Source organism: Lepus europaeus, chromosome 14, assembly GCF_033115175.1.
Source record: "Lepus europaeus isolate LE1 chromosome 14, mLepTim1.pri, whole genome shotgun sequence".
NCBI lineage: Eukaryota > Metazoa > Chordata > Mammalia > Lagomorpha > Leporidae > Lepus > Lepus europaeus.
The window spans coordinates 51,515,144-51,529,853 of NC_084840.1; the positions used below are offsets into that span (position 1 = coordinate 51,515,144).

At 39.2% G+C, this 14,710-nt stretch overlaps 1 long non-coding RNA gene across 2 annotated transcripts in view; it reads right to left on the reverse strand.

Moving 5' to 3' along the window:
• The window catches only part of LOC133773786 (uncharacterized), a 316,253-nt gene that overhangs the window by 138,946 nt on the left and 162,597 nt on the right, over positions 1 to 14,710 (reverse strand). Inside the window, exon 4 of one of the 2 annotated variants that reach the window (XR_009867970.1) lies at positions 6,514 to 6,616. The exons of the other annotated variant lie outside the window; for it this stretch is intronic. This is a non-coding gene — a long non-coding RNA (uncharacterized LOC133773786). Of the gene's footprint in view, positions 1 to 6,513; positions 6,617 to 14,710 lie in introns of those variants that run through there. 2 annotated transcript variants of the gene reach the window in all.

Genomic DNA, 14,710 nt, shown 5'->3' on the forward strand with positions numbered 1-14,710 from the left:
CACTTAAAGAAAAAATTATCTGGACCTGGTAATTGTAGAAAAGAGAAAACATACAAAGGAAAAGTACAAATTCTGTATAGTTACCCATCTAGAGACAGCTCCTATTAACATTTTGTTGTATACTTTAAAAAATTAAGATTATAAAACTTACCTTATTTTGGATCAGCTATATTCCTCATCTCTCACACTGGAGAAGCAAAAGAATTATCGACTATCTGGGGGAAATGGCCTCTGCGGAGGGGAGGCACTGGGTTGAGGTCAAAGGAAAAATTATCTCTTATTTTGTACTCTTCTGTCAAATTTATTATTTCATTGTATATATTCTTTTTAAATGATAAAAATGAATTTTAAAGAAATGACACAAGGCTGGAATATTAATAAAAGGTACAATACATGGAGAAAGGCTGGTAGGACGGTTCTGGACTTCAGAATTCTACATTTTTAGATTCATATATGTCACTTTTGATTATAAGCCAAGATCAAAGCTATGGACAAAAATGCTTCTTTCACTTAATTTTTAGCAGCGGTGATTCATATAATTATAGAGACTATGAAGAATAAAGAAGTGTGTAGAAAAAGATAAAACATGGCTATAAATCCACATCTGGAGCCAAATTTTATTAACATTTTACTGTGTATTTTATCAACACTAAGATTATAATGCATGTTTTATATTGGATCACCCCTTTATACTTAATAATACAACAGGAACATTTCTCCAATGTTCTTAATTATTCTTTTATAATCCATTGTTTGATATGCTGTAATTAATTTAGCAAACTCCTTGTTTATGTTGTTGCTTTTCCCATCTCTTTTTGCTTTTAAATCAGGTTCTAGACATAGATGGCTTGCATTTGTACACTTACGATTTGTGCATTTTTTGGCTAACTCACCAAACCTCAAAGCCTGCTAGTCTTCTCTGTCAATAGAAATTATGAAGAGGTTTCCTCATGGAAATTTTGCAGGTCTCAAATGAAATAATAAAAATTTTAGCTTAGAGCTGGCATTGTGGCACAGCCAGTTAAGCCACCACCTGCAGTACTGGCATCCCATATGGATGCCACTTCAAGTTCCGGCCACTCCACTTCTGATCCAGCTCCTGCTAATGCACCTGGGAAAGCAGCAGAGGGATGGCCCAAGTACTTGGGCCCCTGCACCCATGTGAGAGACCTAGTGAAGCTCCTGGCTCTTGGCTTCTGCCTGGCCCAACCCTGGCCATTGTGGACATTTGGAGAGCGAACTAGCAGATAGAAGATTACCCCCACCAACTCTGACTTTCAAATTAAAAAATAATAAGTATTTTTTAAAAGAATTAGTGTAACACTTGGCACATGGTAAGCACTGAATGAATAGTAACTAATTTTATTCAAAATGTTGGCATGCTCCCACGTGGGAGACGTGGATGGAGTTCCTGACTTTTAGCATCAGCCTGGCCCACACCTGGCTGATGCAACCATTTGGCGAGTGGATGGAAGATCTCTTTCTCTCTCTCCCCCTCTCATTTTGCCTTTCAAATAAGTAATTAGTTAAATCTTTAAAAAATTGGCATGGACATATTTGTAGATAAATTTTTGTTCAGGTTAACTCTTAGAGTAGCTGAGTGAAAGGTATATTCATAACATTTTCGATTGGCATTGCTAAGCTGTCAGTAGTGCATATTAGACATACAGCAAAGACCCTTTTGTCTGATGTGAATGACATGGGTTTTATTTCCTGTCTTTATAAGCTTTAGATAATTTAGTTTACTTTAATTGGTCATTTATATAGAAAAATAGGGCATCTCATTTTGATTTTCATTTCTTTAATTACTAAAGAGATTGAAGTTTATATTTCACATAAATGTTGATAATTGCTCTTTCTCTGGAGAATTATTCATTTTGTATTTTGCCCATTTTCCTATTTTATTAGACTTTTTTAATTTGATAAATTTTCACTTAGTCAAATAAAAGTACTTTTATGGATTCATTGAAGCCTTCATCAGCTCTGGAGTTTATGTGGGTGTACAGTGAAGTCAACTTTATTTTTCCTAAGTAGTCTGTTGTACCAGGGCCTCTCACAATGTGGGTAATGGCAGACACGCAAACCTGAGCCATTCAGGATTTTCAACTCAAGTTTCAAAGATCTGCAGTCACAGGAAGTCATAGAATTAAATCAGTAGCCAGAATTGATTGAAAACACAAAATAGTGGATATATTCCTTTAAGCCTAGATTTAGCTGAGACCACAGGACAATAATTTTTATCGTCTGGAAAGCATTTTTGTCAAAATGCTTAAACCCATGAAGCCCAGGCCATGGAAACACTGGGTTCTAGCATTGCAAGTGAGAAAACTTATATTACTTGTAATAACGTTCCACTTGCTTTTTAATTTCAGTATCGACAGCTTCATCTAAAGATATTCAACTGCTAAGCTACAAAATTGTGAACTGAATCGCTCTTTACTGGGGAGTCTTATTGGGGATGAGCCATAAAGTAACCTTAATTATGGAGTACATTATTTTCTCATGATTGTGGAACCCTTATGAAGATCAGAGAATTCTCTAATTAAAGGCATAGAATACATTAATGTATTTTATAAATGTATATAAATGTTTATGTGTCTATTTATTTATGTCCATACACACACAGACATACACATTTCAAACATTAAGGACCTCAGAGCAACACCTTTGATTTAAAAAGGAACAAATTAAGATCTAAGACTATGGTCTATAAATATTTCTGATTTCACAATCTCAATGAAAATCTGTTTGTCTATATATATTTATGAATTATATTAATGTATTTTTATTAAAGTTCAATGTACTTTGTAAAATACAACACAATACTACAAATTTTCAATGACTTAATAAAATAGATATGACCCCACTGAGTCATCCCAAACACACCCATATCCCTACTTTGAAATAACCACCTTAGAGAGGTTAACTAACTTGTTCAAGGTCATGTGAAGGGGAGAAAGAACAGAATTCCAGCTGTATTTATTGCTACTGCAATGTCCTGCTTCCTACCAAATATATAGTTAGAACTAGGCCAAGGTCAGCTGGGTTAATAGTTTCCACTCCTGTAAACTCTATACTTTAAAATCTCTTATAACCACAAATAACTGAACTTTAGATTTAAGGCTAATATTAAAAGCATATTTGTGCTAACAGAATCTCTAAAATTGACTTTAAGGTTATATCTGAGGGAGAGCTCCAAATTATTAATTTCCTGCCAGTCTTGCATAACCCTGGCTTAAACCTGTGGTATATTCTTGGAAAGCACCTCCACCCTTACCCCAAGGCACAGAAACTATCATTAAAATTTCTAAAATTATAACACAAAGACATTTCTGTAGGAACAACTTTGTGCTTTTGCTCTTGTTTTCCTAAATTCAAATCTCCTTCCAGTTGCAAATAACTTTATAATCTCAAAAATTGAATTTCTGAAACTTATCTAGCTTTATATGACCAGAATCCCTCTTAACTAAATGATCTAAAATATTGGCTTTATGCTTTAGAAAAGGCTAAGGAAAACAGAATTATTCAACCTGTAATTTCATGGAAAATTACCTTGGTATCATTTGGGTGACTAGGACCCAAGATGTTCATGAAAATCCCAGGCAGACCCTGTTCTTTTTCATTCAGGGCTCTGAGCTCACACTTTCAGGGTCATGTGTGCAGGTGTGTGTGCACACAAATGCACTTTCATAGGATGATACACTGAGCTACACTTGTGTGATATTCATACTTTAGATCATCTGAATGGGTACTTGAAAAAAAGATTCATTTATTTATTTGAAAGTTAGAAAGAGAGAGAGAAAGATCATTCACCAGTTGGTTCACTTTCCAAATTGCTGCAATTTAGAAATTGCAGGAGCCAGAAGGAACCAGGGGCTTCATCCAAGGCTCCTGCATGGGTGGCAGGGGGCCCAAGTACTCAGGCCATATTCTTCCCACATGGGATCCCAGAGTCACAGGCAGTGGCCACAATGCCAGCCCTTGAATAGTTATCTTAACCTCAAGTTCTACTGTATAGTTTCGGTGCTTGGCTTTTCATTTGGGTTAATCATTGTGGTGGTGTTAAATAGGGCTGCTGTAATTATTGTGGGCTGAATTAGTCAGAACTCCATTGCCTGTCATAAAAATAAACAAAAACACGCAAATGAGATGCCTTGCACCACAAGTTCCAGATCCTGCAAAGATCACATCTGGTAAATTGGGGGAAGCCTTTCAAGTCTGAGAGCTGTGTCTGGGCCAGTGAGAGCAAGAATTCACACAGCTGAAGGTGTCCCTCTAGGCAGGAACTCCACCCCTGTGATGCTCCTCATATTTATAGGAGGAGAGATGGATGACATCTAGTGGACATGTAACGAGGGAGGCGCCCTGCTTGACAGCTTGGCCTTGTGAGAAAGGGAGAGCCTCTGACACACAATGGCAAGGGCCAGTCCATCCTTCCGTGGACCTCATGTACACCTGCAAAGCCAGCTCACGAGAAGCTGCTGGAAAGGGGTATGAAACGAACCTACAAGCTTACCTGGATTTGTCTTTCCTCACTACCTGAAGCTAATGGAAATTTATGGGCTCCCCAGACTTGGAAGGGCTCTATTTAAATCTGTTTGGGTCACTTGCCCAGTTGCATGGACAGCAGGAATGAATATTATGATTGGCTTGGTCTAGCTGATGTGGGGACTCCTTTGGAGAGTGAGATATGCTTTGCTGCTTATCACCACACAGGAGTTAGGAAATATTAGTTATTCAAAAGAAGGGATGTCAGCAAGAAAATAATCAGTGGATGCCCTGTACTAGGCAAAAAGAACAGAGCAGAAGTAGTGCATTTGAGTTAAATGAATGCCAGATGGCATTGCAGAATGGCATAACATTAAAGGCTTGTGTACTGGTTTGAACAGAAAGAAGAAGTGAAAAACATTAAGTGATCTCATGGCACATGTTGGTATGCTAACTTTAAAAACAGTGTCTTTATGGCATCAGGACCATCTTCACACTGCTAGTAGTGATTTAATTTCATCAAGGCACTGCTAGCCACCACATAAAATTGGTGTTATTAATTTTTGATGGACCCTTTTTATATTTAATTAGTAAATGTTTTATTTTATCTTTCAATGGTACACCTGGGGTTTTTGTTGTTGTTTGAAGGACATTTATTTATTTATTTAAAAGGCAGAGTTATATAGAGAGAAGGACACATACACACACACACAGGGAAAGAGAGGGATAGAGGGAGGAAGGGAGGGAGGGAGGGAGGGAGAGAAAGAGAGAGAGAGAGAGAGAGATCTTTCATCCACTGGTTCATTCCTAAATGTCCACAAAGGCCAGGGCTGGGCCAGGCTGAAATCAGGAACCAGGATCTCCATCTGGGTCCCCATGTAGATGGGAGGGGCTCAAGCACCTGGGTTATCTGCCACTGCTTTCCTAGGCACTTTATCAGGGAACTGGTTTGGAAATGGAACAACTGAGACTCAAACAGGCACACAGGTGGCAGCATAACTTTCTGTGTCACAATGCTGGCCCCTGTTTTAATTTTTTAGCTAATATGATAGTAAAGTTAATTGCAGGCAATATTAGGCTTGACTTTCCTTCCTTTACAAGAGAGGAATGCATTACTTAATTCTGAGAGCTCTTTCTAGCTTACCTATTTCATCTGAGATCCACTCTTCTTTTTCAAGCTAAACACTAGAATTCCTTCCATCTTTTCTCATATGATATAATCTTAATTATTCTTTAGGATATGACTCCCAGTGGGGAGTTATAGTCTTTGGGAGATATATTAGGATCATCTGAGGGGCTATGTCAAACACCACAGGTGCCCCCCCCCTTCGAAACTGCCCTTTTATGAGCATGTGTGGCTCATTGTTGAGAGATTCACTGTAACCATGGAATAACTGATGTGCCTCAAGAGAACCAGGGTAGAAAATAAGACAAAAATCATGACTTTAGAACATTAATCTCCTTCAGCATAGCACCCAGAGCTGAGCATCACGACCTGTGTGATATGGTTGCTAAAAAGCAGAAAGCACTTCAATTGGATCTGTCATTACGTTAATGGCCTTTTCTGGTTCTCAGTTTTGTCATTCTTAACCTTTAACCTTCTGAGTGACTGTGGCAAACAGGGAGTAGGCTGCCCAGATCCTCCTTGGAGGAAGGACTTGCTGCCCCACTGTCAGCCTCTTTGGGATCTGCCTCTATCACAGAGGCCACTGGGCAAAGGTCCAGGGCCTTCCTGGGGCAGCCTGCAGCTAATAACCATTTTGGCCATCCAGGGGACACAGATGGCAATCCTAGCTCCAGGTCTTCCTGCAAAAAGATTCATTGGAGCTCCACTGTGGTTCAGTGTCTTCCTCTACCCGTCCTGTTTCCGCCCCTTTTCTCCCAGAGGTGTTGCTCTTTAATATACACATCGTGTACCCCTAACACCACCTCCGCATCTGCTCCTGGAGAGCCTGGCTGCAACACTGACTTCTCCAAGAGTAACTGTGTTTCAGCTTCCCGCTAACCTGATCATCTCGCCTGACAGTCTAGACACTCCTGCTACTTCCTTGGCAACTAGATGTGCTCTGCTGCTACACTTGCCTGGAGGACTCCCAAAGCAGGTCCTTTGGCTGCCCGGATTGCAGTCCTGAAAAATTCACAGTGACCTACATTACTGAGTGCTTTTCATATGGCACACACTATTTGGAAACACAAATTCATTCACAACCCTATTGTCAGTACTGTTACTACTCCAGTTTTGTAGGTGAAGAAATCAGCACAGAAAATCACCCAGTTGCTGAGGTGCTAGAGCAGGGGTTTAAATTTCATCAGTCTTACTTCAGAACCTATGGTACTAGCCACTATCCCAAGGATTCCCCAATTTTGACCTGCACACAGAATCACTTGGTGGGTTTTTAAAACACAGATGGCCAGACCCTGCACCAATCATTTCTGATGCAGTAGGGCTCAGGGTGGGGTTGGGGGGGCAGTGGTGGTGGTTCTTCACTATTTGATTTCTCAAAGTTCTCAGGTGATGCTGCTGCTGCTGTTCCAGAGACCCCATTTTGAGAACCACTGCGCTACATGATAGAGCCTGTCAAGAAAAATGACATCTGTCACCAGGTGGTGATGCACTGCCCTTATCTACATGATAAAAGACAGTTTTAAAATATAAATTTGGGGAACTACTCACTAGATAATGTGAGCACAGCTTCTCCAGTATCATCCTAGTCTCTTCCTGCTGCTAAGCCTCTCTCTGGCAACAGCACCTTGTTTACAAAGCTCAGTGTTGCTTTCCTTGAATGTTAATAGGAACTTGGAATTGGTGGGTTATTTATTATATTTAAGCCATGAGTATTACTTAGATACATAGCTTTGTCTTTACAAAAATGGGAGAGTTGTCATTATGAGCTCAGCCAATGGTAAGGCCACAAAATGGGCAGTCTGGCCTCATGCATTATTTGAGAAATGTTGCTAAATAATTTTTGTGAATGCACACACATTTAGAAATCATAACAAGAGTGTTTGTAATACCTTTGAATCTAGGAAACTACCAGGTGATTTGTTGGATTATGTTTTTACCATGAATCTTTTATTTACACATTAATTCATTCAATTAATATTTAGTAAGCACCCACAGGGCTACAGCATTGCACTGCAGAATCATATATCATTGTAATCGTTGTAATAATAGTCACTAGTGTTTCTATCATCCTGCTTTCTCAGGGACTTTAAATCTTTTCCTTTTGGTTGGTTGGTTTGCACATCACCTCTGTGAAGTAAGATGATCCGGTGTGTTATTATGTCCACAAAGCCAGGGTGGACTCTAGAAAGCTGAGCTCCCTTGGGCTGGGACTGCCTCTAGGCAGACCCACAGTGGAGATGCAAGTAGAATTTACTTCCCCGAACTCCTAAGCATCATCCTGCCAAGCAATTTTCTGTCTCAGGGGGATTTTCTGTCCTACATTGCTGTGGTAAGATTCTTACCTCTAATTTTACTTTTTAAAGGAATTAAAAAAGGAAGTTAAAAATTAATATATGTTTTGGCTCTCTGATGGTTTCAGACAGGAAATCTGTTACGTGTACTTTAAACCTCAGAGGGGGGAACTGAACTTTGTCCTCTAAGGACTCCGTAATTTATAGCCCTTGGAAAATAATAGTCCTGTTTAAGACAACTGTAAAGGGGGAGGGGGAGGGGTCACATAAACTCATGGGTTTCTAGCATTATTATTCTCTGCAGTGTATGCAAAGAAACTGGATGGAATTATATGGGGTTTTTTCAAAAGACCACAATCTCCTAAGAACAGTAGTTAATCTCCACTAACAGCAGTTAATGCTACTGATCATATGAAATCATGGGACTTGATCTCATTTCTATTAGGAAAGTGTTAAGCTCTATAGCTGTACTGACTCTAATAATACAGAGGCCAGAAAGCCACAGTTTATACTCCAAGGAAGTCGGTACAGAAGAAACCGAGAGCTTCAAATGAAAGAGAATATTTTTTTTTCCACACTGCAACACCATTTAATGGAGGGGCCATCACAGGACTTCCCCTGCTTGTCCCACGTAGTCCCCATCAAGGAGCCAGACCCCCTCAACCCTGCCATTGCCTCAGATCCCCCACATCCTGGTTGGGGAGATGGCTTTTAGGGCTGGATCTGGAGCCATGTTCTTGTTTCTCGACCCTGTCCAAAGCCCCCCTTCTTCAAATGAAGGTCACCAGTTCCTGCGATTCCTAAGTGGCAGGTGTTGGACTTTCAGAGCCCAGCCTCTGACAGCTGGAGTCCCCCAGGGCCTAAGAGCAGGGTCTTCCAGGGGAGCAGCAAGAAGGCCCCTTTGGAGGGTAATTCTGGCTGCCCTGGGACAGACACGCAGCCCTGCTTCTTCTCCCCACCCAGATAGGCACAGTTAAAGTGGCTACAGGTCTGATTATAGCTCCAGAGAGTCACTAGGCTCTGGGCTCCATCCTGGGAGAACCTGGTGACCAAGAAGACTTCATGAATATGAATTTCTTCGTGTTTGTGATTCCTAACATTTGCAAATATGTTCACTTTACATATTTAAATTTTGCCAGTGTGTGTTTCCAATGTACTAAATACTCATTTTCATTAATTTTCAGTGAGTGCCAAGTTAAATGATTTTTGCATTGATTGTCTTTTAAATATGAAAACCTAATAGAGTTATTGCTCCACACACACAAAAAATCTTTGGACCAATCTATTTAGTTTATTTATGTATAGTCAAATTTTATAATATGTTTACAGATTTCAGAGAAGTAGTAATATAAAAAAGACTCAAGCATCATAGTTTTTATTCAACTAAACATCCAGCAGTGTGTTTCCTTCTTGAGTTGATAAAATGACTTAAGATAAAATACCAGGGACCAGAGTTGTGGCATAGTGGGGAAAGTCAACACCTTCAACACTGGCATCCCATGTGAATCCAGTTTGAGACCCAGCTGCTCCAATTCCAATCCCACTCCCTGCTAATGCACCTGGGAGAGCAGCAAAGATCAGCCCAAGTGCTTGGGCCTCTGCACCCATGTGAGACACCCGGAAGAACCTTCTGGCTCCTGGCTTCAGGGTGACCCAACCCAAGCCATTGTAGCCATCTGGGGAGTGAACCAAGGTATCGAAGACCTCTCTCTGTCTCTCCTTCTCTTTCTGTAACTCCTTCAAATAAATAAAACAAATAAATCTTTTTTTTTTTTAAAAAAAAAGGTAAAATACCAAATTATCTGTCCCTATTCTACATAGTACAAATTGATTACATTAGTAATTTTTAGGTTATAAGACTTGAGGAGTCAGTTATCACATAAAATCTAACATTATGAGAAATCAAACTATAATAGAAATTTTTTAGACATTTATTTTATTTATTTGAATGCAGACAGAGAGAATCTTCCACCCTTGGTTCATTCCCCAAAAGGCCACAGCGGGTGAAGCTGAGCCAAGCAAAATCCAGGAGCTTCATGGTAGGTCTTCCACATGGGTACAAGGACCCAAGCTCTTGGAAGGAAGACCTTTCTCTCTGTCTCTCTCTCTCACTGTCCACTCTGCTTGTCAAAAAAAAAAAAAAAAAAAAGACAGAGGTGCATGGTGCATGGGAGATGATATCTTAGAACACAGGGGCATGGTGGGTGGAAGGTGATCTGTTAGGGTGGAGGATACACAGTTCTGGTCTCCATTCTTCTTGTGAGAACACCAGTCCTGTGGATGAAGGTAGAACACTAATCCAAACCTTAAGTATGTCTTTAAAGCATTATCTCCAAATATAATCATGTGAGGGCTTAGTGTATCAACAGATAAATTTGGGGGAAGGAGGCATATTTCAGTTCATGACACCACCATATTTTTTTATAGTGATTGCCCCATTTTACAATCCCACCAACAGTTGCAATTGCTCCACAACCTCCAGTCCCACCAAAAGTTCCAATTTCTCTGCAACTGCACCAGTACCTGTTATTCTATGTTTGGAGTTTTATTTTGCTTGTTATAGTAACCTAGCTAATGAGTGGGGCAAGTGACCATGCCCCTTCATGTGGGATCTGGGAAATGAATTGAGTAGTCCCCCTTATATATTGGTCCTATTTGTGGCCAGCAGAACCAACTCAAAATGCCAGGATATGCAGCTGTAAAGAAACGAAACAAAATAGAAGACTGACATTTGAAAGAGAGGGGGGAAAGCTTTTAAAAAACCTAAGAGAAGTGAACATAGAGTCTATTTTTAACTGAGCTGAATTACAGTCTCCTTCAGAGGTTGCGTCTATACGAACAGTCATTTAAAAGAAGGCATAGTTTATGAATGCCTGGTGTTATTTACAACCTTGCCTATGGTGGCAGCAGGGATCCCATACCTCCTGCTGGTTTGTGGGCACTGAGCATTCTTTAGAGAATGTTCACATCAGGTGCATGAACAGAAACGAAACCTGCAGGGAAGTCCTGTGTGTCGTAAAATTGTCATAGAGAGAACACATAATCCTATTTACTCTAATCTAACTACCTAAAGCCTTGGATTTAGCCAACCATAACTTCAAAATCTGAGGCCAATTGAACGCAGTAGGGTCTCTGAAAGGTCCCAGGTTCCCCAAGGTTTCTATAAAACAGAGTTCCACACAAAGAAGATAACTGTGAAAAGTGAGCCATCACAGCTTTCTTTTAAATACTTGCAAATTTTTAGCTCAAAATATTTCCCAAACTTGTTCTTTATACAAGCAAGTTTTACAAGAAATAAGTCGCATTCTTCATGTATCAGTTTATCCTATATATACAACCACTATGTATAGGCGCAAGACATTGTGTTAATTACTATAGACACACAAAAACAAAGGAAATAGCATTGCCACAGAGCTTATGGAGAAGAAGGAGCTGTAACTTCTGTGCATAATAATAACACAAGACAGAAATAGAGTTCATAAAGAGGTTTAAATGCTATAGAAAGAGAGATCTCTTGCAGCTAGGACAACTAGGATAGATTTTCAAAAAGGACATACATTTGAATTACGCTTTAAAGAGAGATGAGGTTTGAGATCTGTAGAGAAGTAAAGGAGGGGAATTTTAGATGGATGGAATGTAAATCATGAATATCAGCATTGAAAATGGGAAACTATAGTGTATGAAAAAGGTACACCAAATGATAGAAACAGAGATGGGGAAATGGGGTGGAATTCAGTCTCTAAGGTCTTGTTTTGTTACAGAGTAAATTATTTCATGCTATTAATTGTTATTTAAAATTTGGAAACAGGTAACTGGGAATTTAGCCTTTTTTAATATACATAAAGCATGGAGACTATGGAGCCAATTTTCTCTTTTGAAGTTCCATTTCAACTGATAAGCACATACATATTTTAAAGTATACTTTTAAAGATAAATTGTGACTATTATGCTAAAGTAGCTGGTGGAGAGTTAGGAAAGCAAATCAAAAGATAATGTATGCATGCAAAAGAGGAGGCATAAAGAAAGCTGCATTTTGCTGTGTTGATGCAGAACCACTTCTCCTCTTAGTGTATGGCATTGAGAAATGAGGCAAGGGCAGAAGGAATTCCAAACGTGCTTGGCCTTTAAGATCTAGAAATAGGAGGCATGCTATTTATATATGACCCACTTATAATTATCCCTTATTTTAAGTGAGTACCTGGGATAGCGATTAGAACTTAATTCCAAGTAGCCGAGAAACAGCTCCAGCACGGGAAAGAAATTTCCCCTGAAGATGTTATACATCACAGTTAGTTTCTACAATACTGATATCTAGCACTACCCTCCAGGTATGTTGCAGGTTCAGTCTTTTGTGACTGATCTGAAAGTTGTGAGACAAAATACTGTTATTTTATGAAAAGTTCAAACATCTACAAAAGTATAGAAAATAATACAATGAATTCCCATGTGCCACTCACAGAGACTTGGTAAGGATGAAGATGTTGCCATATTTGCTTTCCCTATGCGATTTCCCTTTTATCCAGAGGCATTATAAAGCAAGTTCTAGGCATTGCCATTTCATGCCTACTACTTCAGTTTACATCTCTTATTTGCAAAAATGTTTTCTTAAATAAACCTAATAAGATTAACATTTTGTAAAAAAAATTATTTATTAATTATTTGAGAGGCAGCATTTCAGAGAGAGGCAGAGAGAGAGGTCTTCCATCTGCTGGCTCACTCCCCAGATGGCCACAGTGGCAGGAGCTGAGCTGATTTGAAACTAGGAACAGGAGCTTCTTCTGGGTCTCCCATGTGGATGCAGGGGCCCAAGTACTTGGGCTGTCATCTGCCGCTTTCCCAGGTCATAAGCAGAGAGCTGGATTGGAAGAGGAGCAGCCAGGACTAGAATTGGTGCCAATATGGGATGCCAGCACCGCAGGTGGAGGCTTAACCTACTATGCCACAGTGCTGGCCCCAACATTAACACTCCTAACCTTAAAGGATAATTCATTTGGATGAGGATCCTCTAATAGTAGTCTATAATCAAATGGCCTGCCCCCTTGTCTCAAACAAATCATTTTAGTCAGATTGGTCTTTAGAGTAAAGAGTCCAAAGAAGGTGCATACATTACATTTGCTGTTCATGCCTCTTATGACTTAATTTGGAGCAGTTGCCTTCACTACTTCCCCTTTTCCCATGACATTGATTGGTTGCTTAAACTGAGTCAGTTATCTTACAAAACATATCATGTAGTGAAAGTCCACCTAAATATTACATAAAATGTAGCAGGATTTCTATATACTCTGCAAGTTATTTGAAAATAAGTCAAAAGGTAGAGAACACAAGAGAACGGTTTTTGGAATGTAACTGAGTGACTGTGAAAACTCGACCTCTGATACTGAACTCATCTGCCCATTCCTTAATGGCAGAGCCCAGGATGTACAACGGTGTGGGTGTGGGTGGTCTTGAAGGCCACACTGCTCTCTGAATTTTTCTTTTTGCTTTTGTTCATAAGATGATCACAGTCATATTATACTGATGGGTATATGTAATGCTTTAGAAATCATTTGCCTCATTCATACTCAAGATGAATTTCTACAGACTAGATATTTTCTGAAGATCAGTGTATCAGTTAGACACTTGGAAAATTATTTGAAATGTTTTCCTAAATAATTTAAGAAAACCAATTTATTTTGTAATGTTAGCCAAAAGTGCCCTTTTTGTCAATAAATTCACCTTGCATTCATAATTTTTTTCATATAATGAATGAAAAATTGCTAAAAAAAAATCATGGACTGGCTTACTGGTTGGATTTCAGAGGAGATGTTGAAGTCCAGAGCTGTTCCTCAACATTTGATTTTTTTTAAAAAATCCAGATAGGTGCTGGTTTAAATTCTGTCATGTTTCACTTCTAGTCTTTTAGTGTGGCAAATCATTTTATTTTCACTTAAGCATTGGTAATTTGGAGTATGTGGTACTAGTTAAGAAGTAATTCTGTGATTATTTTGTACTTACTGTACATGGATCATTTCTCATCTATAATGTGCCCCAAATGCAGCTTCATTTTCCAGATACTTTGATGCAGAATAAAGTTTTTCATCATTAGGTGCAAAAAAAAATATCATGTATGACATATGCTTCTTTGCCTCCTTTTGGTGCTATTTAATGATTTTTTCGAATTGGATATTGTCAGTTTCATATATATTCATACTTTCTTCGAGCACAAATGACAAGAAGCTAGTTGGATAGACGCAAGCTAGTTTTTAAAAGATGGCTATAACTGAATTTTAATGCAGCTTTACCACTTACTTACTGTGTAAATTTGTAGACATTATTTAATTTCTCCAAGCTGATTTCATTAGTTTCATTACCAATAATTTCATGGGGTTGCTATGAAGACTGAATAAAGAAAGCCTGCAAAGGACCTAATGCAATGCCTAATACATGTAATAGTCATGCCAGCTACTTGTAGTTATGTTAGTGTGTATCAAGCTCCAGCTATTGGTCAGAGTCCCCTGAAGGACTAGCATGCTTGATTAAGTTATCAAGATTTTGGGTTGATTTCCCAGTCTTCAAAGCATAGGTGACAAACCATGAAAGCAAATGGTGGCTCTTTTGGAGGAATCTAAATGCAGTGAGTAGTAATTTAAAATAAACCCAATTCAAACCCAATTCTATAAAAGGACCAGCAGTTTACATGATTCTCCACAAGATGGTCTAGGCGAAAATATCTAACAGGGTTTATTTGCATAAGAAGAAAAGAGGGCCGGCGCCGTGGCTCAATAGGCTAATCCTCCGCCTTGCGGCGCCGGCACCCCGGGTTCTA